Genomic DNA, 26,667 nt, shown 5'->3' with positions numbered 1-26,667 from the left:
AGAACAACTGCCAGGGGGCCGAAAGACAATCACCCAATGCTATTCTCTGAAAATGACCCTGCAGATAGGATTGGAACCACTGTAAAACAGTGCCTCCAATATCCATCTCACCCAGTTGGCCCAGAAGGATACCATGGTCAGTGGTATCAAAAACCACTGAGAGATCGAGTAAGAATAACAGGGTCGCACTCCCCCTGTCCTCCCAAAAAAGGTCATTCATCGAGGTGACCAAAGCCGATTCAGTCCCATAACCAGGCCTGAACCCAGACTGGGATGGGTCAAGATAATCTGTTTCATCCAAGAGTACTTGCAATTCCTGCGCCACAACCCTCTCAATCACCTTCCCTAAGAAGGGGGTATTTGCAACTGGGCTGAAGTCGCTCCCTGATTTTATTTTACTGTATCAGTTCAAACGTTAGGGCTTGTACATAGTAGAGAGGCTTCCACACTCAAACCATTTGGATGAAAAAATTGACACACTGTAACAATTCCTATAAAAATTCCCGCCCCCCGCCACAATCCTCCTGGCCACTTTCTACCCTGTTCTGGGGAGTTTCTTAATTCTCCAGACCAATTTTTCAGGGGTGCTGAAGTCTGCAAGGGGGAGGGAGAATTGGAAAAAGAAATGCCTCTCCTGTTCAATTAGCAGATGCCTTCATTGGCTCAAAAGTCCCTGCACTCAGTTACAACCCTTTGTGACACAAAAATGCTGAGAGAATAACCTTCTATACCTTATTGCAGTATGCATAGTCATTACTGAGCTGTTCTTACAAACAAAAAGTTTAAGGCAAAGCTTGAATATGATCAATCCTTAAAATCTATAAATTAGTCAGGAGTGTTTTAATTATTAAAGCATTCTGTGCTCCCAATTAACTTCTAAAAATGCTTTTAAAGAAGCATCTTCCATGTGAATTTGATTTTTCATTCAACCAAAATGTAAATTATTTATTGTACTGTACAAACCCTTTTGTATTGCATTTAAGAACAACCACCATGCTTTTAAAGATGTTCAATTACTCTTCCTTGTTATAAATATTTCACTATGTTAGTAATAAACTCCAGACATTTACATGCATGGCTCTCAAGTGTGCCATTAAGCGATGTAATAAAAACACAGCTTTATTATTTTCAGGAGACAGTGTAAAAATCCCAACATTTATCCATCAAGGAACTTGCATAATATCTAATTTTGAACATTGATATATTTCCAGACAAATGCGATTACAGAAAAAAGAATACACCAACACTGATATGGTGCAACATATTTGCCTTTCCTAACAAATTGCAGGTCATGTTTCCCTTCACAATGTTTGTTTTGCAATGGCTCCTGCAGAGTCTACATTCACATTTGTGTTGCTTCTCTATCACATGGAACCACTGGCTCTCTGCAAACCATCATTAAGAGACTGGAAGAGAGACCAAGGATTGTGTGTTCCCTTACAGGAGTGAATTCCCTGCTGTTGTCTTAACAGCAGTTAAAAGACATGGCTGCATCAGCTTTCAATATAGCCAAGGCCAACTGGTTTCATGACTTTACCAGGATTTGAAATCAAGGGTTGAAATTGGTTAAGAAATCTTGATGACAAGAGACCTTGATTGGTCTTATTTATGGTTAATGTTAGTGCACTGATGTTATGTATCTCATAGCCATGGTTAAGTGAGGCCTACTGTGACCATTTGGCAAGGCATTTTGAAGATAATATTGCTTGGTTCTTCTCTGACATTCTTATAAAGGAATCTGTTGTAGTTGCTTCTGGAGTTCTTTCTTGTCAATTTCATAAGGGTACTTTTCCACTTGTGCAGTCTGTAGATGTAAACAGTATAAAGATGCTGTATTGCCAAAGAGCGTTGTACAGACAAGGAGGTGTAGGTGACATTTCACAGCTTACCTCTCAAATGCTATATTTAGGGTCTATGGGGGATCTTGTAATATTTAAGTCCATCCATGCTGTATAAGGCGATGGATGTAGTTAAGTGGAGAAAAAGCTGTAGGTGCAGTAGAAAGCTGTGAACTCTTTAACAGGAGCCTGGGCATGTCTACTGTGCATGAGGCTAGCAGAAGTCTAGCAGGCACATGTCTGCTGACTCCCTTAAAGGAGGGTAGACTATATCTAGCAGCCTGTTAGACAGGGAGGAAGAGACAGCTGGGGAGAAACAGAAATATAGATCGGAGAGAGCAGGGATCAGACCAGCAGAGAAGCATAGTGGTGGAGACCTCCAGGTGTGATCAGAGAGAAGGAGAGAGATCACCCTGCACAGCTACAGCTCTGCCCAGGCTGTGACTGATAGAGTGGCAACCAGCTGCCCCCAGGGGATCTCCTAAACACTGCTGTCAAGGAATGTGAGATATTTTATGCTTACTTCTATATGCGTACTCAGCAATAAACGCGACTAGACTGTTACCACTTGGTGTTCTTAATGGCCTAATTGGGATTCATGAACTAACTGCCTCTAACCAATGAATTGGCAGTCACCCTGGCACAGGGGTAGCACCCTGTGATGTTATAGATGCCTTACCACATGTGTGCCGAATCTTGACTGTCCTGGATCATTAAAATAGCCAGATAAGGGCTGAGGAATAAACATGGACTTGAGAGAGTACAGTCCCAGTGGGAAGCCATGGTTAGTCTCTATGTAAACAGTCTATCACTTAACCTAACTGAACAATGATCAACCTGGATCACATTTATTATATCTAGTCATGGTCCTTGAATACATGCTGGAGACTCAGCTCAAGGTATATGGTGATTATATAGATACATATTAATCTAGTTACTTTAGTCATCCTTCTGGATGATGGATTCCAAGAGATGAACAAGGGAATTGCAAGCCTGTTAATTCTTCTGAATTTGTAAATGCCATTCAGTACTATTGAGCATGTGTGGCATAATAGGACTTTCAGCTATCTGGTGTTTGATTTTTGGTTGTAAAATAGTTGCTTTTTGCTTGCATAGGTGAGTCAAAAGTTCACAGGAAAGTTAAACGTTTAAGTGTGGATGTTTTGCTAATGAAGTTTTTTATAGTGGGATGTTGTACAGAGGAGGGTCAAAAGTTCATCATAGAAATCTGGCAATTAAGGGGAAATAGAAATTTAACCAAGACACTACTCTCCTTCTCATTGGCTAAAAGATTGTGAGGGAGAGTGAAAATATTGTATATAAGCCAAGTTAGAAAATAGGTTAGTTAGAAGGTTGTGGAGTCAGAAACTTAAAGAACTCCAACTTAAGAACTGCGTGAGGAAGAAATCAGGAGAGGACCCCAAAGGGACCCAGAAGGATGTGAAAGATTGTTGGTCTGGTTGTGGAAACAGACTAGAACAGGTATTGTTGGATATCTTTATTATTTGTTTTATTTGCTCTCATTTAAACTGTAAAATTAGCTTTTGTCAAAAAAGTTTTTCTCGAAAACTGTTTTAACTTGTTGCACTACCAAGTCCTGCAGTAAAAGCATAATCTATTGTTTTGTCTGAGGCCTTGTAATTCAGCCCATGCCTAAGTGCCATACCACTCTACCCAGTATTGGAAGTAGGTTGGGCCAGTTCAAATCCAGAAGGATAAAGGGCTGGTTAGCGGAGGGAGCCAGAACAAAATAAGGATAGTCACATGGGGAGCAATGGTGAAGTTGAGAAGAAAGAGGTGTTGGCTTGGCTGGTTTCTTTGCTTCTCTTCCTGCTCACAAGGTAGGCTGCAGTCCATGCCATTACACTATGGTATCCTCCTGGACTATCCAGCTAGGACAGGATTGGGAGGCATTGTATTACAATGGCTTCCTTCCTTCCTCATGAATCAGTTTCAAAAGATGATTCTGGGATGCTTATGTCCCACTCCACTTGTCTTTGGCAAGTTGCCGTCTTGTCTGCTATGCTCTGTACCATCTACAAGAAATGAGTAAGATCATAAGGAGGTTTTAACTGGGATGTTGCAGCTCTATGTTTTCATATTCTGATCCCAGGTAGACAGTAGAAGGTCTAAGCCCATGACAAGTATCAATTTTGTATTGTGTCATGAGTCCTGTAGAGATATATTGGCAGAAATAGTCTGAAGAAGGGGAGGACTGGGATCCAGGGGAGGGGCCCAGTGGCTTGAATCAGGTGGCCAGTGAGGTTAGGAATCAGGTGGCTCAGTGATCTGCTGGCTGACAACCCTTTTCCTGAGGTGCCAGCTACTAGGAGAACCCCTAGTAATCCATCTCCTTACTCCGCCTCTGGAGGGTCTCCAACCTACTGATCCAACTGCTGTTCCGCCTGTAATTGATCTACCCTCAGAGCAGGAAGATTGATCAGCAGTGGAGCCTGGGAGTGAACTGGCTGAGGTGTCTCCAACTCTGCTGCCAAAGTCCCTCCAGTGTCTGCATAGGCAAGAGCAAACTGGGGCTGCTCATCAGTCTACCCACAGGAGTGCCCACTTGCTTGCCCAGTCCCATGTCGAGAGACAGTTCCCATAAAAGTAGTGTGCCTGCCCTGACCCTATGTAAGGGGGTCTCTGGGAGTATTCAGACATTGCAACAATGCAATGCAGAAACTGATGCTTAATCTGGACAAGGCAGAGGTACTGTTGGTTGAGGGTGGAGAATTGGATCCAGCCAGTGAGCTGAATTCTTCTTTTCCTCACCACATGTGGACCATGTTTGACAGGTGAGATTTCCCCCTTCCTCCAAAACAGCATTTTGGCATTAAAAATAGAACCTCCCACACCACTATAAAAATGAGATTGTTTAGTCCAGTGGTCCCCCAGTTTTTTCCCCTATAGATCTATTGAAAATTGCTTAGGGTCACTTAATGATTTTTTCTGCCTGTTGTAGCAATTGTAATACACAGTGCTAGATGCTCTATGATTTTTAGTTGTATTTTTATTGCTTCTTTTATTTCTTATATTGTATTTAATTGCATTCCATAGAATTCAAATTGTAATACAATAAAATGCAATGTAAGACACAAAGGAAGCAATAAAATACAATTAAAAATCAATATGAATACTTAATGTGGGCATGCCACAGACCACCTGAATGAAGCTTGGGAACCCCTGGTTTAGTCTTATTTATTAAAAAATTATTTATTTATGTATTTATTATTTGATTTATATCCCTCCCTTCCTCCCAGCAGAAAAATTATATCCCATTTTTCACCATCTAGGTCTCAAAGCAGCTTACAATGATAAAAATATACAATGTACAAAATTTAAAACATAAACCTCAACAATTTAAAACCTCAAAAAATGAACAAAGAACATCAGACAATATAAAACATCAGAAAAGCATTCACAATGCAAAGGCCTCCGAGAGTAAAATAGCTGTAACCAGGCATCTGAAACTCAGCAGTTTTGGTACCTGTCTCACTTCTAGTGGGTGGGAGCTCTGTAGTGTTGGGCCCACAACAATGAAGGCACGACTCATTGACATGAGTCATTTTTCTGGCCACAGAGGACCACTAACAGTGCTCCCCCAGATGATCTCAGTGATCGACATGGGACATATAGGGTAAGGCAGTCCTTAAAGTATCCTGGGCCTAAGTTGTTCAGAGCTTTGCACACTAATAGAAGAACTTTGAACCCAGTCCGATAATAGAAGGGAAGCCAGTGCAGGTCTTTTAACACTGGTGTCATGTGTTGTCAGTAGTTTTATTCATTTTATGGGAAATTACGTAGACCATGTTATCACAGAAGCCTCGTTTGTTTTTCCTTTTGGCAGCTAGCCAAGCATTTATAGTCTTTCTTGCAATTTCTTAGTCCCCTAAATGTCAATTTTGATTCTGTTGTTGTCTGCAAAGAAATTAGAAGTAAGAAATTTTGGTTGCACAATTTCTAATGTGCACAATTGACAAGTGTTATCCTAAATCATGCTTCTACCTTCTGCTACAGAAGGATCTCTTTTATTGTGCATCTTTCAAAGTGCTTTTTAAAAAATCTATCTAAGTGATAAATTATATTGCAGATGATTCACAGGACAATGATGCAGTGACAAGTCTCCCAAGGGGTGTGTCTCTTTTTTTTTTTTTCAATAATTTTTATTCAGATTTTCATAAAACATACAAGACAAAATCATAAAACATTCAAAGACAAAAAACAAAATCAAAAATAGTTAAACAAAAAGAAAAAAAGAAAGAAAAAAAAACAAAAAACAAAAAATAAAAAATAAAGAGTAAAATATTGACTTCCCATTTGTCAAAGATCAAATCAGTCATAAGTCTATAATACATAACAGTCCTGTCCCTTAAGTCATATTATAAAATCACTTTCCTCCAGTAGTTATCTTACTTAATCATCAAATCTCATAAACATTACTTTATTCTTTCCACAAAAAGTCAAAGAGAGGTTTCAATTCTTTAAGAAATATATCTATCAATTTTTTTTCCAGATAAGCATATCGATTAATCCATCTCATTACTAATTATGATAATCTTATTGTCATAACCATAGTCAAAATAAACATTTCAATTAATCCATCACATCAGAATCTGTTAGGTTCAATAATTTCAGTAGCCATTGTTCTATTATCTCTATTAGTTCCATTTTCCATCTTCCATCTTCAGTAGTCTTGTTAAGTCCAGTAATTTCAATATCCAATCTTCCATTATCAGTATTCCATAATAATCTTGCTGTCAAAGCCATAGTCATATAGTAAGAGTCTGATGGGGATTACCTCTATCCCAAATATTTTCTTGCCATCCATTCTGAATAGGTTGCTGAAATACTGCTGTAAAATCATATCTCTGTTCTTTTTTTCAAAATACACTGGGTCATCTCTTAAAAGTTTTTCCATTGTCACATGGCTGCAGTTAATTCCATAGATTTTCTCTATATTGGGCTCCATCACATCATTCCAGTCCAGAAGATTATCCATGCCATTGATAACTTTATCTCTAGAATCTTCATTCATTTCTTCAGAGATAACATTGAGTTCCAAACAATAGATTTTATTTCTAAAGTCCATAGACTCCAAATCTTGTTCCTGTTCCACGTTGGTTCCAATCTCCGGGATCTCCTCTCTCACAGGGACCCCTATTCCAGTCTCCAGGGTCACCTCTCTCACAGGGACCCCTGTTCCAATCTCCGGGGTCTCCTCTCTCACAGGGACCCCTTCCAGGGTCACCTCTCTCACAGGGACCCTTATATCTTTAATCTCCTGCTTCATTTTACTCAATTCAATTTTCATTATCTCAATCTCATCCATTATTTTCTGAAACATAGTTATTTCCAGATTTTCAGCCACTTTCTTAATTGCCATTTTAAAAGAAAAATATAGGAAAACCACTTCTTATTTCAGCAACAATTGGGTTAATACTCCAAACTTGGTGACATCACAGTATAAACAGAGCAGACAGCCTTATCTCTCCAATAGTTAAGTAAACAAAATGCAGTTCCCAGGATCGAAACAATTAATGGCAATCGTCAAGAAACAGATTCGTCAAAATAAAATAGACCAAAAAGAGAGTAGTCTCAAAACAGTATAATATTTTTCAAAATAAAAATCTGGAATAGAAATCCCTCTTCTGTGTATATCTTTAGAATGCAAATCCAGGACAGCTTTTTGCAACAAAAACAGAGATAAGCTATTAATTAGTGCGTAGCAGAGAGAAGTTATGGCTCCCCAGTGAGATGTCAAAAACTGATCAATCTGGCAAATCTCTTTTAAACAGCAACAATTTAAGTCAAGTAAAAGAAAAATATAGAAAGAAGGGTGCTTGCCTGTTAGTGCGTTCTCTCTTAGAAGATAAGGTGAACGTTCGCTTTATCAGATAGAGCTTGCTGTTAAAAATCCGTCCCACCTCCGTCGGCTGGACCTCGTCCCATAAATTAATGAGATCTGGTCGTCCCAACAAAAATAGGCTTTGAGGTTAATCTCTTCGTTTCTCCCTACCCGGGAGAAGTTTAATCAGTCAAAAAAAAAAGAAAAAACTGACTGATATATCTGAATAAGCTTCTTTTGAGGCAGGAGCCCGTCTCAAAAGCAGGCACAGGCTAAGTCACCCTTCCCGGAAGTCACCAAGGGGTGTGTCTCAAGGGATTATAAACAGTGGTTAACAGATATTGGTGTAATTTTGAATTGTATCATGTAGCTGCTGAATGTGCTTATAGTAATCTGCTATATTGTAATATATGCCAGAGTTGTATGGAAGTGCACATTATATGACTGAATTGTACTTACGTTTCTAAGGAGAAGATAAATGTGGTTCTGTGAAAGATAATCTAACTTGTGTGAATTTGTTAATCTCTTCGTTTGGGATCTAACAGCACTGTGGCAGGACATATGAAGCAGAATGATGTGACATACCACTTCAGGTTGCAGGTGAAAAATCACATCTTTTTGCTCTCTGCAAGTAGAAAACTAGTAGATTGGGAAGGAAGGGGAAGAGTAAGGGACACACTCATTTTTTATTTGCATGGGATTTTTGCCAAATGCAAGAAAGCCTTCTCCAGCCAAGTAATGTGTACAAAATGCATATACTGGTAGAGTGTGCATTAAAATGCATATATTAGTGGATATGGCATACTATACAAAAATGCATTATATTAGGGGAAATTGATGTGCAAAGAAGTATTGGGGGAAAGTGCATTTTAGTGTATATTAGGAGAAATTTACACTAAAATGATGATGAATTTTCATGAGGACATTTTTTAAAAAATCATAAATTAATGTGGAAATGTGGAGAATTGAATTTAAGATTGAGAAAATGAGAAAGTGAGAGAAACTGAAATTAATAGATTTGCTCATTCCTACCACCAAGAGTGCACTTGACAGACAGCAGTAGCCAGTCCCGATTGTCTTGGAATATACCTGTATGATGCACATGTTTCTAGTCATATGCCAGTCTGATTTTCATTTTTCATTTTTAGGTGTACCCTTAAACATGCACAGAGGAAATTCTCAGGTGTACACCTAAAAATGTAATGTGCAAATCAGCCCGGAGACTGGATGTTTGTTCTGGCCTTGAACATAAGAACATAAGAACATAAGAAGAACCTGCTGGATCAGGCCAGTGGCCCATCTAGTCCAGCATCCTGTTCTCACAGTGGCCAACCAGGTGCCTGGGGGAAGCCCGCAAGCAGGACCCGAGTGCAAGAACACTCTCCCCTCCTGAGGCTTCCGGCAACTGGTTTTCAGAAGCATGCTCAACTCCCTCCTTAACCTTTTCCTTTCATACCCCTTTCCTTTCCTTGTCTTTTCTGTTGTCTTTATAAGCCTGCTGGCAGGGCCTGACTCTCTCTTTTATTATTATTGTGAGCCACTTTGAGCGACAATTGTCTAAAAAGTGAGCTAAAAATACAGGGTTGTATCCAGTGCTAGTCCTACTCAGGGTAGGCCAATTGAAAATAATGGTAGCATTTGTCAGAGTAGACCTGATTCCTGAAAATCATGGCATTGTGTTGACACTGTAACCTTATCGGTTCTTCCAGTTATCTCTATTCTTCAGCAAAGTAAATTTTATCCTCTATCTCTCAAAGTGCTGGAGTGAAAATCTGACATTTGCTTTCACTCTTATGTTTAGCGCACATGGTCATTTTTTCCCCTTTATAATTTTGATATTATTCTTCAGTGAAACTGGCTAAATAATGGCAGGAGCAACCTCAAAGCAGATAGAGAGATCCTAAGAAAGCAGGTGGATTGAGGAATGGTTGATGCAATAACCTGAACTGAAGTTCTTCATCATTCTGATTTACTGTATTTAACTGCATTAAAGTAACTATCTGTCTTTCAAAGATAAGGCCTACTGCTATTTCATGACCTACTTTAGTCCCTTTTTACCATGTGGAGCTAAAAATTCATATCTAGTTAGTACTCCATTACAGAATCTTGGTTTGTTTGGGGATTATTTTTTCCCCACTGATGTCTGTTGAATTGGCCATTGCTCTTCCCAGAAGGACTAATTTCCTTTTTGCCACCTGTTTGTTGGTTTGTTTATATGCTTGCTTATAACTAAGCTAATATTTTAGATGCTATAGCAAAATGCCACTCAGCATGATAGATCTACGTGTGCTGAGGAAGGCTTGTAATTTTCTTAAAGACCCTTGAGGGAGTACATTGTATGTCTGCATTCTCTTTGCACAAAGACACATTGCATCCCCCTTTTAGGACATCCATACATGTGGCCCTGGCTACCCAGGGATTGTTGGGTTTGCAACCGTTTTCTCCTGTCTTTACTGTTGTGCCTTTAAGAGTAGCCACATGTGAAAGGATGAAATAAACCAAGCTCCACCCACCATTTTATCCCCAAGGCAGGAAAAGCACAGGTACAGAAGAAAGGGGGGGGAATAGAAGGAGAAGATTTTGCTCTTACTGCAAAAGTCTTCCCAAGCGTAGCCTTTTGAAACAGAAGACTTTGTCTTGGAACTTTTTTCAGAATACTGCAATGCAAGGTCTTCCAAAGAAAGGAAGAGAGAGGTCACAGATAAAACATGCTGGGGAGGAGGGTGTCTTGAGGGTATCTGGGTATAATCCATTCAATTTTTATTTATTCCGTTTGTATACTAACCATATAATTAAGTTTGAACACTTCTAAGTCCCATTGATTTCAGGGGGAGAGATTTAACCTGAAGGTCTGGAATCAATGGAACTTGAATGGATTATACCCTTTGTCAATTGTGAACGGGGCACACCCTGTAATGTCTGCTTGTAAGATCCCAGCAATCTTGTACCTCCAATTTAGCTGAGATCTTGTTACGAGTTCTGCTACTTTAGGTTCTGCAAGGCTAGCTTAAGTTCAAGAGATAGACTTGCCTAGATCACAACAAAGCACTTTGCAGCTGATTTGCAAGCTTATCATGGCAAATGTTTGGTTTTCCAGATTACTTTATCTGGAATCCTTTCCAGTGTGCATGTGGGGTTTGTCATAAGGAAATGACACATAAGTGCTCTTGAGCAGTGCAGCTCTTGTTGTGTTTAACACGATTTATTTATAAATATATTTATATGCCATTATTTCGTTAAAAACATCAAAGCATTTTGCCAAAATGACAACCATACAATAAAAACATTAAAAATACAATAAAAACAAAGGCCAATTATTGCAAAAGGACATCTCAATTGCCTGCATAAACCTGGTGGAACAGAAAAGTTTTCAGTAGGCATTTAAAAGTTAAGACAGAAGGCTGCATGCCCTGTTAAACTCTGTGATTGGGATCCCAGATTAATCCAGCTATATTGTTATGGAAATATATACATGCAGAGATAGCAGTCTGAGCTGCTTGTGTGCCAGTATGTATTTACCTGAGTAGCAGGCTTTTACCCTGCATTTAGATCACTGAGACTTAGACTTAGTAAAATAAGGAAAGCTATGGACAGTCGAAGAAGACAAAGGAAGGAGGGACAGGTCAGCTTCCTTGAGCATATCAGTTTACAACCAAAGGAAGTTAAGTAGAGAAGAGCACAGGTAAAGGTAGGCAACCCTAGCCAGCTGGAGGACACTGACTCCTATCTTCCCTTTGGAATACAAAGAAAAAGAACTCAAACAGGAATTGCTCTTGCCCCACGTCCAACATATACGGTCTCCTGGTTACAGATATTTCATGCAATCATTTTAACCTTAGAAATGGTCTTACAAGATGGTATATCAAAATGGAAGGTGGTGTTGGAGTGAACAATGCTGAATGAGCATCCTGTAGAATAGGGCTGGCTAATGTGTGGCCCTCCATATGTTGTTGGACTACAACACCTGAAGTGTTAGCTATACTATGTTTATTTTTTCACTTGGTGGTCTGAAGGACTGTTTACTGAATATGCTAAATGGATGATAAAACAATTAATTAAGACATCATCCTTGAGCCCACAAACTTTAGTAGCCCATGAACATTTTCTGCTAGCCTGCCTTTCCCACATACCTATGTTAGGACATAATCCAGCCAAAATTAAACACTTTTCAAAGCTGCATTTCCCATTGCAATCAGTGATGGTGCAATCCTATGCCTGTCTACTCATAGCTAAGTCCCACTGAGTTCAATGGTGTTTACTCCCAGATTAAGTGTATAGGGGTATTGTACAAACCCATGTGACTTTAGTAATTTGTGACAGATGAACAGTCTGAAAAGCAGGGGGAGGGGAGAAGAGAGAGAATTAACATTTACAACGTATAAAGTTTCCCTGCCAGGTAGTTGGAAGCTATTATTTTTCACTACAGGAAACCAAGGAGTAGCTACTTACAAACCTTTTACATGAATGCAAATGTTCACTCAGTCAACCATGGATATATTAGATAACAAGGAAGCCAGTCTGTTATAAAAAAATGTTATGACAATCCCAAAGCATGGTTCTGGTTTTTCAGAACACTGGACAAGTAATACAGTGCATTTTGCTCTGTTGTACTTCAGTGAGTGATGCTATTGAAACACATTGGTTTCTCTGGGAGGCAAACCAAAACTAGCCCCTTTTTTTCTTTTTTATTTATTAATAGATTTTAAGACGTATAAGAGAGGACTAGAAGTGTGACTTTCCCATACTAGACATTAGGAACTGGATCACTTTCTAGAAACAGGCAGAAAAATAGTTTGCAGTTAAATATTACTGAAATTCCCACTCTAAAGTAGCAGGTGCATGTCTTGTTTACCTAAGTTGGTGTTACACTCCTGAGATGCAACAAAGGTCTCAGAGAAGGGCAAGAGGTCTAAACCGTTAACAGGGCTCTTACTATCCCATTGGTGCTCAGTAGCAGTGCTACAGACACTTGCTTTTACTGACATCTACTGTAGCAGGCACCCTAATTTCTGGAAGAATAATTTTGAGACACAAAATTATTCATTTTACATCACAAGGCAAAAACAGCAAAATACTGCCCTTTGAAATCATACCTTCATTTCCATGGTTCAGTGACTGACATTTGAACAAATCTGAGGACTGGTGAATGGCCTACGTAGATTCCATAAAATATAATAGGAGGAATGGGAAAAGACCACCTAGAGCAGAGGTTCTTAATCCTAGAGGAGCTGCAAAGTAATCTGGGGGGGGGGGCATGAACTGTAAAGAAACAGTAAAAAAAAATTGCTGTCTGCTCCCCACTGCCACTGCAGATGACACTGCAGTAGTGCGTGTGAGAAGGACCTTGGAATTGTAGTGGATCGCAAGTTGAACATGACCCAGCAGTGTGATGCTGCGGCAAAAAAGGCAAACGCGGTTTTGGGATGCATAAACAGAGCTATAGTTTCCAGGTCGAGGGAAGTAATAGTCCCACTATATTCTGCATTAGTCAGGCCTCATCTGGAATACTGCGTTCAGTTCTGGGCGCCTCATTTTAAGAAAGATATAGACAAGTTGGAGCGGGTTCAGAAGAGGGTGACGAGGATGATAGCCGGTATGGAGAACAAGTCTTATGAGGAAAGGTTGAAGGAACTTGGCATGTTCAGTCTGGTGAAGAGAAGGTTGAGGGGTGACATGATTGCACTCTTTAAGTACCTGAAGGGCTGTCACATAGAGGAGGGTACAGATTTGTTCTCTGCTGCCCCAGAGGGTAGGACTAGGTCTAATGGTTTTAAGTTGCAGGAGCGTAGATTCAGATTGGACATTAGAAGGAACTTCTTGACAGTAAGGGCAGTTCGGCAATGGAACCGACTGCCTAGGGAGGTGGTGGGATCCCCTTCGCTGGATGTCTTCAAGCAGAGGCTGGACAGCTATCTGCGGGAGATGCTCTAGCTGTGGATTTCCTGCTGTGAGCAGGGGGTTGGACTCGATGGCCTACAAGGCCCCTTCCAACTCTATGATTCTGTGATTCTTGGACACCTCCCCCTTACCCCAAACAAGAGGGGAGGACTTTTGCTGAAGCAGCAGAGTGTCTTTCAGGTGCACCAAGAGCAGGTATCTGCCTATAAAACACATGGCAGATGCCGAAGGAGGCTGAGGGCGGAGCTACTGGGAAGAAGAGGGGATTACTATCAGCGACTTGCATCTCTTTGCACTGCCACTGCTGATGAAATGAGAGGAGAGGGCTTTTCGTGAAGCAAAATGAAGCAAGGCTGTGAGCAAAGACTGTTTTCTCCCTTCCTTCCTGGCAGCTGGCCTGCCTGCTTTCTTGGCTCCTTCTTCGCTTACACCTCCTTTTAAAAATTATTCTTATTTGCAAGGCTGCCCAGATCTCGCCTTCAGCCCAGACAGACAGTGAGGAAGCACAGGACTTGCTCACCCTCCATTTCTGAGGCTAAGTGTGTGTGCCAGCATCCCTCCTTTGTTCCACCTACACTCCCCCCCCAATATCTCTCTCCAAGACACTGTAGCAGTTGAGGACTTCCCCCCTCTCGCGTGCCCGAATGCACGCACGCCTTCAGATGCTTGCAGGAGGGGCAGGTATGCTTATGTGTGCGCTGATCTGTCTTCTGCTCCGCTTTCATTCCCCAAGTGCACGCTAAGAAAGTCATCAGTTCTGATTATCATCCCAAGGCCTATAAGCACTAACTCAATCTGTGCACCTTGTTGTCTGCAGTGAACAATCTAGCATCCTCATCACCAACACATTGCTGCTTCTTGATTATTATTTTTAAAAAGAGGGAAAAGGGCTCAGCAGGTTGGCTGAGGCTGGGATCCTGGTATTGCCACAGAAATGTATTTATTTAATTATTATTGCATTTATATCCCACCTTTCCTCCAAGTTGCTCAAGGTAGTGCACATGCCCAGCCCTTTTCCATTTTATCCTTACACAGACCCTGTGAGATAGGTCAGGCTGAGAGACTGTGTTTGCTCCAAGGTCACACAGTGGGCTTCATGGCTGGGTGGGGATTTGAACCTGGTTCTTAGTCCAGCACTGTAACCCACTGGTGTTGGGAGACAAGACTGTACATCTTCAGACTATGTGTGTGGGGGGGGTCTACCAATTTGATTGGATCTTTGCATTAAGAAAATAAAGCAACACTTTCCTGTCTTCAGGGAGCTTTTAATGGGAAGGGATATTTGCAGTCACTAAATTTTTTGAGCTTACAAAGGGGGTCCCATACTCAGGGTATGTCCTAGGGGGTTCATGGATGGGCTTCAGAGGATCTGTGAACCAGGTACAAAGAAAAAAAGTCAATTTCCAATGCAATAAAATGTTTATTTATGGGGGTCAATAGCTTTCATCAGATTCTCAAAGTGATCAGTGACCCAAAAAAGGTTAAGAACCACTGACCTAGAGCGTAAGAAGAGCTCTGTTCGATCAGACCTAAGACCTTTCTTGTATTGCATGGTGGCCAACCAGATGCCCATGGGATGCCTACAAGCAGGATGCACCCATTTGTTTTCCTACCTTATATCAAAGTGACATATCAGCTACCTACATTCTTGGCAACCACCAAAGACTATTGTAACCATGTATGTATCTTTCTCATTGACTTATGCATGTAAATGAGCCATTGGAGATTAATTACCACATATGATATATCATCTAGTGTCAAATCTCAATGCTTTTCAGTAGAACCACTTCTCACCTGCAGCTGGATGGTCAAGTGTTAAGAGTAGTAATATATGATGACCTGTGAAATAAATAGTATTCTGCTGAAAATAACTCCTGTGCTTTTAAAAAATCATTCTCCATCAATTAATGGGAAGAAATTACATGTGAAAATTATCCAAGGGGAAATAAAGTCCGATGGGGTCCAGGGTTTTGTTGTATTTAAACTTGCCTTCAAAGTGGCATAAGGGGTGCTTATGTTTGGCCTTTCATTTCACAAATCTTCTTTCTGGTAGTCTGTACTCTGCAGCCTTCCTGGGTGCCCAGACCTTCTGAAGCCCCAAGACATCTTCTGCTTTCCTGCAATCACAGGCAGGTGCAGGAGCTTTCTACTGAGTACCTGGCAGTTCCTTTTATACCAAACTCCTAGGGTTTGGCCTCCTGTATAACCAATCAGAATAATGCAGCCTTTCCCAACCAGTGTGCCTCCAGATGTTGTTGGACCACAACTCCCATCAGCCTCAGTCATTGGCAATGCAGGCTGAGGCTGATGGGAGTTGTGGTCCAACAACATCCAGAGGCACACTGGTTGGGAAAGGCTGGAATAATGTGCCATCCTCATGATGGTCAGCCAACCACCCACTGGAAGCCCATATATGGGTTTCCTTTCTAGGACTGCCCAGTAGCATGAATAAGTGTCTGGCAGGCAGCCCATCAAGAGAAGTACACATGTCAAAGGTTTGGCAGTACAAGATAAGCACCCAGAAGAATTTCCAGACATGCAGACCAAGGACATAAGCCTTCTTTTCCCACAGATCAAAGGCCTGCCCATATTTGGTGCTTCCTGTGGATACTCCTAATATGGATCTTCTTGCCTGGCACTGCCTAACAAGCCCCCATTCCTCTTGATAGCCTGCATGACCTGGAGCCTCCAGCTCCTCCCAGTCTATATTTGGGCTTCCTGGACAAAGGACTTTAGCCACCCTCTCTTATGACATCAGGTGACATCATCCATTATTATACAGAATTTACAGAATGGAGCTTTAAGGCTTCTACTTCTTACCATGGCATAGGTCTATAGCATATACAAGCATATTAAGCCGTTTCAGACCCTTATTTAGGCTCCAGATAGGGCATTAAAGGGGAAATTGCTAGATTCTGAGACCCAGTCCAGTTGGTATTACAACCAGCAGGTCCGAGGGCAGGTTATCACAGTTTAAAATTAAATATTAACAACAATTAAAAGAAATTACAATCACAGGAACAGGGTAGGTACTGAAAACACACACCTCAGGTGTCAAAGGCTGGGATAAAGAGGTGTGCCTTTAGCATTTGCCAAAAACTGTACAGTGAACGCGCAGACAGCAGCCAGGCAACTATTCATTCCTCTCTCTCTCTTCTCCTCCCCCCACGCAAAGTCACTAATGAGTCTCACTAATTTGCAAAGTGTGAATCAAGATTACCAGCAGCTGCAAAATATGACCAGGAAGGTTTAAAGACTTAAGCATTTGTATTGCATTCAGATTGATCCACATATATTATCTTGGTAATCCTTTCCGCAATCCTGCAAGGGAAGCCAGTATTATTATCCACATATTGAAGGTGGGACGTGGAGCCCGAGAGAGATTATTTGGACTGAGAACTTCCTAACTTGCACTCTTCAGTATTACACTACAATAGTATTCTAATGTGGAGAACATACCTTACATCCTTCCATAATTTGGCCAAGGATCATAATGTTGGCACAAGTGGTTTTTGTTACAGTTGGGGACCAATTGGACCACCATATTTTCCCTAAGTAACTGTGTCCCTGCTTTTGAAAGTGCATATGCTTTTGTTTAAAATTCTGGCAAAAAGACTAAGATTGCCACCTGAAGAACTTGAGTATTGCCACTTGCCACAGCGTAAAGTACTTAAACAAACATACCCCAGAATACCTGCAGACTATTCATCTCCATCCAGCATCAGGCTAGTAGCAACCACAAGGAGTTTCTTCTTCTTTTTTCCTGCTGCTCTAGGAGGCTTGCGTCCCGAGTCCCAGGTGGGGTGGTCAGCATTCCTTCTTCTGATTGCTTAGCAACAGTGATTAAGCATCTATAGCAACAGTGGCTTGTCTGTATATGCCTCTAATAAGCTTTAGAAAATTGTCTCCACTTTTTGCTTTCTAACTTTCTTTAGAGATGTCCAATTGATTTGCCTTTTTAAAGAAATGAAAGTAAAGAGTTTGGGTCCCCTGGTTGGTGGTCCTGGGAGAGACTGACCCCCCTCCTTCACCCCCAAGTTTTCTCTACATGACAGAGAATTTGGTAGAAGGGCAGAGTCTTGTTTCTTTCACCTAGTATGAAGTGGATCAGAGATCTCTGCAGTTCTTAGAGAACTTGAGGAAGGGGAGGAATCCCTCAAATCATTCTGAACTACTAACATAGGCAGTTGCCAGAAGGAAATTGAACATTAAAGAGGGCCTTGGGCAAGGTGCCTTCTAGAGAACCTCTCAGGTGACTCCTAGTGTCTCTTGGGTGAGTGATCCAGGTGCACCCAGATAGGTGGTGCAGCACTTGCAGCCCTCCCCCCAAATTTACCTGATGATGAGGGAAGCAGTGGCAGTTAGGTACCAGTTATAGGGAGACTGTTGCAGAATCGTCCACCCCTTGAGAAATTCTGTACAATGGTTTATTTTAAAAATGTATTGCAATTTTCTGGAATAGAATGAGATTTCCTCATCTTGCTTAAAAAGAACATTTATTGGGAAGCAACTATAAGGATGAAAGTTCTAAAATAACTTATTTTGATCACATAATGCTTGAAATGTATCAAGTTTTTTAAAAGGTAGGAGAGTAACATAACATCTGAAAGTTCCTAGCAAAACAAGCTATGAAGGTTTCACTGAAAGGTCACACAAGATAAAGAAGTTCATTGAAATCACATCACTGAGCTGAAGCCTGCAGACACAGACTATCATAAGAGGTTGCAAACATGAAGATAGTATAATCAGTTGTCTTTTTAGCAGCTTTTTCATAAAGGGCAGTAAAGAAAAGGTCAAAAAACCTAAAGGGCTTGATTCTTTTAAAAGATGGGAACACTGAAATCAAGAGTGTTTTATTTCCAGCCCTATCAAAGTCCAGGGATCACATTTGGGTAATATTCTCTTAAACTATTCCACATGCCAGCATGTTTCTTTTCCAGACGTTTACCTAGAAACATAAGCAATTGCATGCCATTTCTATGCAATTAATGCAAACCATTGCTGAGTGATAGAGCACATGTTTTGCATGCAGAAGGTCCCAGGTTCAAACCCTGGCATTTGCAGTTAAAAGGATCAGGTAACAACAGGTGATGAGAAAGCCAACTCTCTGCCTAGGACCCTGGAGAGCCACTGCTAGAATAGATAATACTGGTCTAGATGGGCAGACAGCCTGACCTGGCCGTTTCCTGCTTTCTTAGCCTTTTTGTGCTTAAAAAAGTTGACAATTTTCAGTTTTAACTTTTTTAACTTACCAGTTTTGGGGGAGAGGTTGCTAGGCAAAATAAAATGTTGGTGCATTCTGTGTGATGCTCGAGTGTGACCAAGAAACAGATACCACTATGGTCTATGCAGATAGGAGGAGGCTTGATTCTTGGAGGCTGAGGTCACCGAGGGCAGGGAGTCATTTTAGCCCCTTTGCAGCGATGTCTCTGACTGTACTCCTTCTTTTCTTCCATATAAGTGAATAAATAGTTGCCAATCACTCCTTTAGGCAAAAGTGCAGCTCTGCATTTCAGGACACTGTTGTGCTGGAAATAATGCTGGCCATCCAGCATTGCCCACAGCATATCTGGGGAGAGATTAGGGCAATGAAGGGGATGCATAATGTGTGTGTGAGTGAGTGAGTGAGAGAGAGAGAGAATATGGTAAATGTGTCATTGGCTTTTGTATGGGAGTTATTACCGTATGCAAGCTCTCTCTTTGTACATATTGATTCTGTGGGCTGCCATAGTGCCACAACGTCTTTGACCACCAACTTAGTTGCACCAAGACAACAGTCTATGTCAGTTGTGTTAATCCTCGCTGTAGGCAACTCCACTAACTATGGGGCATTGCGGCTGAAGGATTCAGGGTTCCTTACATACACAGCCACCTAATGTCTTCTAAGGGCCCAGTCCAGTCCTATATCATGCCAAGCAATGGTAACTGGCCACAGTAGGTTTTCAGCTGAAAAGAAGCAGAATTGTAGAATGGTCCCTTCCAAGTTACCAACAACCTAAGAGGTTGCTGAAACTGTTTGAGCACAAGCCATTCTGTGTGCCATCTTCACCCTGCCAGCACTTGAGACCCATGGCTGACACAGAAAAGCAATTATGATAACCATCAACAGTCAGTTGCAGAGAGAGAAAGAGAAGTGGGGTGGGGTGGGGTGGGGGAGAGACACCAAGACATACAAACATAGATAAGAAATCAAGAGATGAGAGAATGGGAAAATGTGGCATTGCTTTGAGAAATACCTGCTGCAAAAGTTTCTGCATATTAATCATTTATTATTCTTATGTATTAAATTTAGTTCTACCCCGCCTTCCAGCCAAAGGCCCTCAAGGCGGCTTACAAAGAAAAATAGACACAAATATAAAAATAGAACAATAAAGGCAATACAATTTACAAAAGTTAAATTATTTCTACTCTCTCCCCCCCCCCAGAAAAAAAAACAACAACCTTGCTCTTAACCATTGTAAATGTTGTACTTTATATGCTGTTCCATGACACAATGTCTTTAAGATACACCCAAAGCTGAGCTGGCTGATTAGCAGACACCCACAATATTTCTTTGGGAAATCATATCTAATTAACTTTCTAAGGCGTCTGTCATTTTTGCTGATGCTCTCAAAGTATGTTTTCTCTGAATGAAGACCTGTACTTAGGAATATCTTTGTCAAGATGTACTTCCTGACATATTCCTGGCTGAATTAAATTTTTTAAGTACTAGCCTGTAGCCATCAAAGAATGTGTGCTCTATGTGTTCAAAGTAATCACCTTTCCCTGTTGCTATTGCTGTAATACAGTGGTTCCATTCCTTTCTCTCCGACAGGTACCAACAGGTAGCGTTGGGGGAGGAGGTATCAGACCCTTGGCCTCTCAATTGTGGTGTGCCACAGGGCTCTATCCTCTCTCCCATGCTATTTAACATCTATATGAAGCCGCTGGGAGCAATCATCAGGAGATTTGGGCTGCAGTGTCATCAATATGCGGATGACACTCAGCTCTATCTCTCGTTTAAATCTTCACCAGAGTTGGCTGTGGAGACCTTGTCCAACTGCCTGGAATCCGTGAGTGGATGGATGGGAAGGAACAAGCTGAAGTTGAACCCTGATAAGACTGAGGTACTACTTGTGGGGGACAAGAGAAGGTTGGGTGACATTGACCTGAAGTTCAATGGGGTGAGTTTACCCCTAAAGGACTAGGTCCGCAGCCTTGGGGTTGTGCTTGATTCCAGGCTGTCCATGGAGGCTCAGATTTCGGCAGTGAGCCGGGCAGCCTGGTACCAACTACACCTCATACGAAGGCTGCAACCCTACCTTCCTGTTCATCAGCTCCCACTGGTGGTACACGCCCTGATCACCTCTCGTTTGGACTACTGTAATGTGCTCTATGTGGGGTTACCCTTGAAAACGGTCCGGAAATTACAACTGATACAAAATGCGGCGGCTCGACTACTTACGAATAGTCGCCGCCGAGATCACATCACACCAGTGTTGTTCGACCTACACTGGCTTCCAGTTGTTTTCCGAGCCCAATTCAAGGTGTTGGTATTGACCTTTAAATCCCTATACGGTTTCAGCCCAGTTTATCTCACGGAGCGCCTTCAACGCCACCAATTATGCCGCCCGACAAGATCGGCCACACAGGGCCTTCTCTCAATCCCGCCAACAAAAACAGCCAGATTGGCGGGTACAAGAGAGAGGGCATTCTCAGTGGCGGCCCCCACTCTTTGGAACTCCCTCCCACAAGATCTCCGGCATGCCTCTTCGCTAAATTTATTTTTATTTATTTATTTATTTATTTAATTAAGCTTATATACCGCCCGACTAGCAACAGCTCTCTGGGCGGTGAACATTAAAAATACAATAAAAATAACACAAAACTGTACACAAAACTGTACAGTCTAAAATCAAAATATAATAATTTACAATTAACAGGAATTAAAATGCCTCAGAGAAGAGAAAGGTTTTAACCTGGCGCCGAAAAGATGATAGTGTCGGCGCCAGGTGCACCTCCTCGGGGAGACCATTCCATAGTTCGGGGGCCACCACTGAGAAGGCCCTAGATCTTGTCACCACTCTCCGGGCTTCCCTATGAGTCGGAACCCGGAGGAGGGCCTTCGTAGTAGACCGTAGTGTACGGGCCGGTTCATATCGGGAGAGGCGTTCCGACAGATATCGTGGTCCTGCGCCGTATAAGGCTTTATAGGTAAGTACCAACACTTTGAATCTGGCCCGGAAGCATATTGGAAGCCAGTGCAAACGGGCTAGCACAGGTGTTATATGCTCAGACCGCTTAGTTCTTGTTAGCAGTCTGGCTGCCGCATTTTGCACTAGCTGTAGCTTCCGAATCGTCTTCAAAGGTAGCCCTACGTAAAGCGCATTGCAGTAGTCCAGACGCGACGTTACCATAGCATGTACCACTGATGAGAGGTCCTCCTTACTCAGATAGGGACGTAGCTGGGCTACCAACCGAAGTTGGTAGAACGCATTCCGGGCCACCGAGGCTACATGAGCCTCAAGTGTGAGGGAAGAGTCTAAGATGACTCCCAGACTACGCACCTGTTCCTTGAGGGGGAGTGTAACCCCATCCAGGACAGGGTATATATCCACCATCCGATCAGAGAAACCATCCACCAACAGCATCTCAGTCTTGTCAGGATTGAGTCTCAGTTTGTTAGTTCTCATCCAGTCCATTGTTACAGCCAGGCAACGGTTCAGCACGTCGACTGCCTCACCTGAAGAAGATGTAAAGGAGAAGTAGAGTTGCATGTCATCAGCATACTGATGACAACGCACTCCAAAACTCCTGATGACCGCCCCCAGCGGCTTCATATAAATGTTAAAAAGCATGGGAGACAGAACCGAACCCTGCGGGACCCCACATTGGAGAGCCCACGGTGTCGAGCAATGTTCCCCAAGCACTATCTTCTGGAGACGACCCGCTAAGTAGGAGCGGAACCACTGCCAAGCAGTGCCTCCAACTCCCAATTCCGCAAATAAATGTATTTCGGAAAGCCTTAAAGACCTGGCTTTTTCAGCAGGCCTTTGGGGTATCCGGGGAGGGTTAATCGATATAATTGTAATGCCTCCTACCCAGTTTTAATATTGTTGTTGTAGATCTATTGTTTTTATTGTATTACTGTATTTTATTAATTGTATTTTAATAATTTTGTAAGTCGCCTAGAGTGGCCATTGGCCAGATAGGCGACGAAGAAATTAAATTTATTATTATTATTATTATTATTAATAATAATAATAATAAAAAAAAAAATCCAGTCCTGGTTTTTTAATGTAGACTCCCCAGCAACAGCAGATGATTAAATATTTTTCGCCTGTATGGGCTCATATGGCGTACTAAATGAGTGAGACTAGGCTGTCATATGCTAGTTCTGTCTTGTGCAAAGTGTAGTTTCAATCAAAGATACTGAGGTAGTGTTATGACATATCCTGAAGTAGTTTTGATATTCCACTTTTTGTATGAAATGAAAACAACAAATTGGTATCCACGTTACTGTCAGTAAGATCTGGACATCTCATTGAGTCAGCCAGTGGTCTTGCAATAATTTGATGGAGTAATTAGTTATCCTAGTAGCTGATCACTTTTTAGGAGATCATGTCAAACGCCTACCCATTGGTTTCCCCCTGTTCTTTATCATTCTTTCTCCAGAAGGCTGAGTATTCAGCACATGCTTTTTTTGTTTATTTGGACAGGGACTTGTGGGAGAAAGGGTAATGCATACCCAGCAGCGTACTGTGAGGACTTACCTGATCTCCCTGGAGGTGGGTTGCTATTGACTCCACAGTTTGGAGGTCTGTTAAGCACTGCCGCCCCCCTCCACTGTCGGCTGACAGTTGCTTGCTGTTATTTACATCTCTTTGAGACATGGATCTCAAATTTAATCTCTTTTTCCTTGATTCTGTAGCTTGGGCTGTGAGGGTATTCAGTGCCAAAGAGTCACAATGTGGTGCCCAGGAAGACTAAGAAACTAAGCAAACTATTTATTATGTACTTATTATGGTCTTGTTGGTGTAATAATGTCATGGGAAATCAGGTGATTTGACAGGTGAGTGGTCCTACTCGCTTGTCAAAGTGACCTCCAAGGGGTGGTAGAGCTCAGGTTGGATCCTGTTCCCCACCCCAGTCTAGCTCATTACTGTCTGCATAGACCAGCAGTGGTTCTCCTGGGTTTCAGGCAGGAGTCTTTCTCAGCCCTACCCGGAGAGAGAGATGAACAAATATATCAATTTCAGTTTTGCTTTCACGTTTTTTCCAATCTTAAGTTCTGTTCACCACATGTCCACATCAGTTTGAAAACTGCTATTTTAAATGTCCTCCTGAAAAGCATTGTTAGCATTTTAGTGTGCATTTTTCTAATATACATATTTTTGCTAAAAATAAAAAATAAATCACCTGACATCATCATGACATCAGGTAACCTAACTTCAAATGAAAGAATCAGGAGCATGCTCTACATGTGATCCCAATTCTTTCCTTTCTTCCTCTGCAATCCAATTCGAGTTCAAGCCATTCTTACAAAGGAAGAAAATCCCTGCAGCCAGTCCCAGCAGGGGTTGCAGTCAGCACTTATCAGGTGATTGCAACCCCTGTGCTTTTGGTAGGGATTGGCTGCATTCGGGGGTTCCCAACTGGGAGCTCTTGAGTTTAACTAATCCCAACAGGGCTTGTAGTTGGCACCAAAGTTAAAAGGCGTTGAATACAAGCCCTGGTTTCCACAAACAAACAAAAAGAGTGCATTTTAAGGCTCCCAAGTATTCCTTTGCAGCTGCAGCTATCATATGTGATGTCAGGTGTGGGGCAGGTGGGTGTGGTTTGAGGAAAATGGCCTTGTAGTCCAAATTAGGCCCCTTGCTGGGCCTAATGTGGCTTGGAAGATTGGAGGTTCTCCTCCACTACACTAGATGGATCAAGAGTCTGACACCGTATAAGGCAATTCCTGTGTTCCTAACTTTCTCTGGTTTCTGTGTCCTTACCTGATAATCCTCACATATTCCTTGGGGAGGGCCTAGAACAGGAATGGGGAACCTTTTTCAGCCTGAGGACCACATTCCCTTGCAGCTAACTTTCTGGGCCCATGTGCCTAAAGTGGACAGTCCACCTTTCTCACACTCTGACGTGCACACACACATGCATCCACGTATAACATCCACACACATCCATACTTACATTCATTCACTCTCTCACATGCACAGTCACTGACATGCATGTGAATGCACACACACATTCTCTCAGTCACACATTTATGTGTCACATCTACATCCAGAGTCTCGCTCTCACCTCCTTCTGCAGCAGGAGGGAGCCACAAGGTGGCTGGGAGTGGGGGCGAGAGGAGGGCAGGGAGCAGGCCAGATAAGGAAACCCTGTGGACCATGTCCCGCCCACAGAGTGGGCATTCTTCACTCCTGTCCTAGAGTATGTGCTTTATATATATGGGTCTCAGATTCAGTCCTTGTTTTCAGTGAGTCAGAAAAGGTCCACGTACATGTTGTAGTTGCCTTTTCCCCAAACATCAAGTGCTTTCATTGCTAAGCGTTGATTCTTAACTATTTTATTCACTTTTGGGGAGTTGTCTGTTTTATTGTATTTTACTGCTTCTGTCATCATACACCTTTTTATTTAAAACATGATAGAAGCTCCTAATTGGACGTTACAGTAATAGTTCTAATCATACATGCTGCACACAGTCCTATGAATGCTTATGCAGAAGTTAAGTCCTACTGGCTTTCTGACTTTAATGAGACTTACTCTGAAGTTAGGGTTACCAACCGTACTCTTTTAAGAGTACATGTACTCTTTTTGAGATGGTGCAACAGCATACTCTTACTTTTCACTTATCGAAGCCAAATGTACTCTTTTTGAAATGACAAAATGATGGTAACCCTATCTGAAGTAAATGCAGATAGGTTTGCACCAAAACTTGGGAAAGAGGGTGTGTGGGACTGGCTTCTGAGTAAACCTGATTAGGATTGGGATGAAAAGACTTCACATGTTGTCTGTTTTGGCTGACGGTAGTCTTCAGCATTTTATCAGCTGATAGTTTTTCCCTCCTCAGAATCACTGTGCTTTCTCATGTGGAAAACCTTTGGCTACAGTGTGGAAATATGTGTTCAGCTAAAATGAAAAGTTATTAAATCAGTAGTGCGGAGTGGGGTGGGGTGATATGTTTGTCATGATGGAGAAAACAATTTAAAGTGCTATTTTTAGAGCTTAACAAAATTACTTGAAATCTTTCTGAGGAACAACCAACCTTTTTCATCTGGTCTCCTAGGATTGAGTTTATCTTTCAGATCTAGCTGCTGCAAAACAGTGATAATGCGCAAATTCTGTGAGGCATTAAATATCCATCTACCAGTGGCTTGCAGAATTAATCAAATTACCTTTTAAAGTTAATGCAGTCGGTGAGAAGAGTTTAATGATATTCAAACCCTTCATGGTAATAATTACAGATGAAGAGGGTCAGTCAGTTGAGAATTAATGCAAAAAGTGCACAGAATAATAATGTGAATTAATGTATTAGAGTATGCATATAGTATTAGGAAAGTTAGCCATGAAAATAAAAATTCATTTGCTTCCTTTTGACAATTGGAACAAACCTATGTATGTTCAGATTTGAGCAATTTAAGAGTGGCTAACTAAGCAGCAGAGAACCAAGAATGGGGAAACAGGTTAAGGGGGCTGGGCATGCATTTTGAGGGAAGAGGCTGGTCTACACATGCAGCAGATCACATAGTGAAACTGTTCCTGTACATTTTCAGATTCCAGGTGTTCACATCTTTGAATGAACCACCATATAAAAAATGTAGGTTCTTGCCTAGCATTTTCTGATACGCTAGTTTTCAGTGCCCATGGATTTTTGTGATATTTGGCAAGAAAATGTTTCATTAAGTGAACTCTATCCTGTCCCTCCCCTCCAGCAGTCTAATGTGCAATCCAGGGAGAATTTTATCCAGAATTGAGCCAAACTTACTTGCTTATGTTTGTTTTCATGAGTGTTGTAAAGCTTCCGTTTTCTGTGTTTTCTGCTCTCATTGCAATCACAGTCACGTTCTTTCAGTGTTGCAGTTTCTCAACACCATTTCC

At 41.7% G+C, this 26,667-nt stretch overlaps 1 protein-coding gene and 1 long non-coding RNA gene across 9 annotated transcripts in view; one reads left to right on the top strand and one right to left on the bottom strand.

Moving 5' to 3' along the window:
• The window catches only part of LHFPL3 (LHFPL tetraspan subfamily member 3), a 425,978-nt gene that overhangs the window by 204,507 nt on the left and 194,804 nt on the right, over window positions 1-26,667 (top strand). The window lies entirely within an intron of this gene.
• Window positions 1,201-26,667, bottom strand: LOC133390917 (uncharacterized). Its single transcript, XR_009764497.1, has 4 exons — window positions 26,555-26,667; window positions 18,834-19,150; window positions 17,266-17,535; window positions 1,201-3,874 (listed from the first exon to the last, which is right to left on the bottom strand). It is a non-coding gene; the product is annotated as an uncharacterized LOC133390917 (long non-coding RNA).

This window comes from Rhineura floridana, chromosome 8 (assembly GCF_030035675.1).
Source record: "Rhineura floridana isolate rRhiFlo1 chromosome 8, rRhiFlo1.hap2, whole genome shotgun sequence".
NCBI lineage: Eukaryota > Metazoa > Chordata > Lepidosauria > Squamata > Rhineuridae > Rhineura > Rhineura floridana.
The sequence above is the reverse complement of the archived record's forward strand: the minus strand, read 5'-3'. Positions and strand labels throughout refer to the sequence as shown.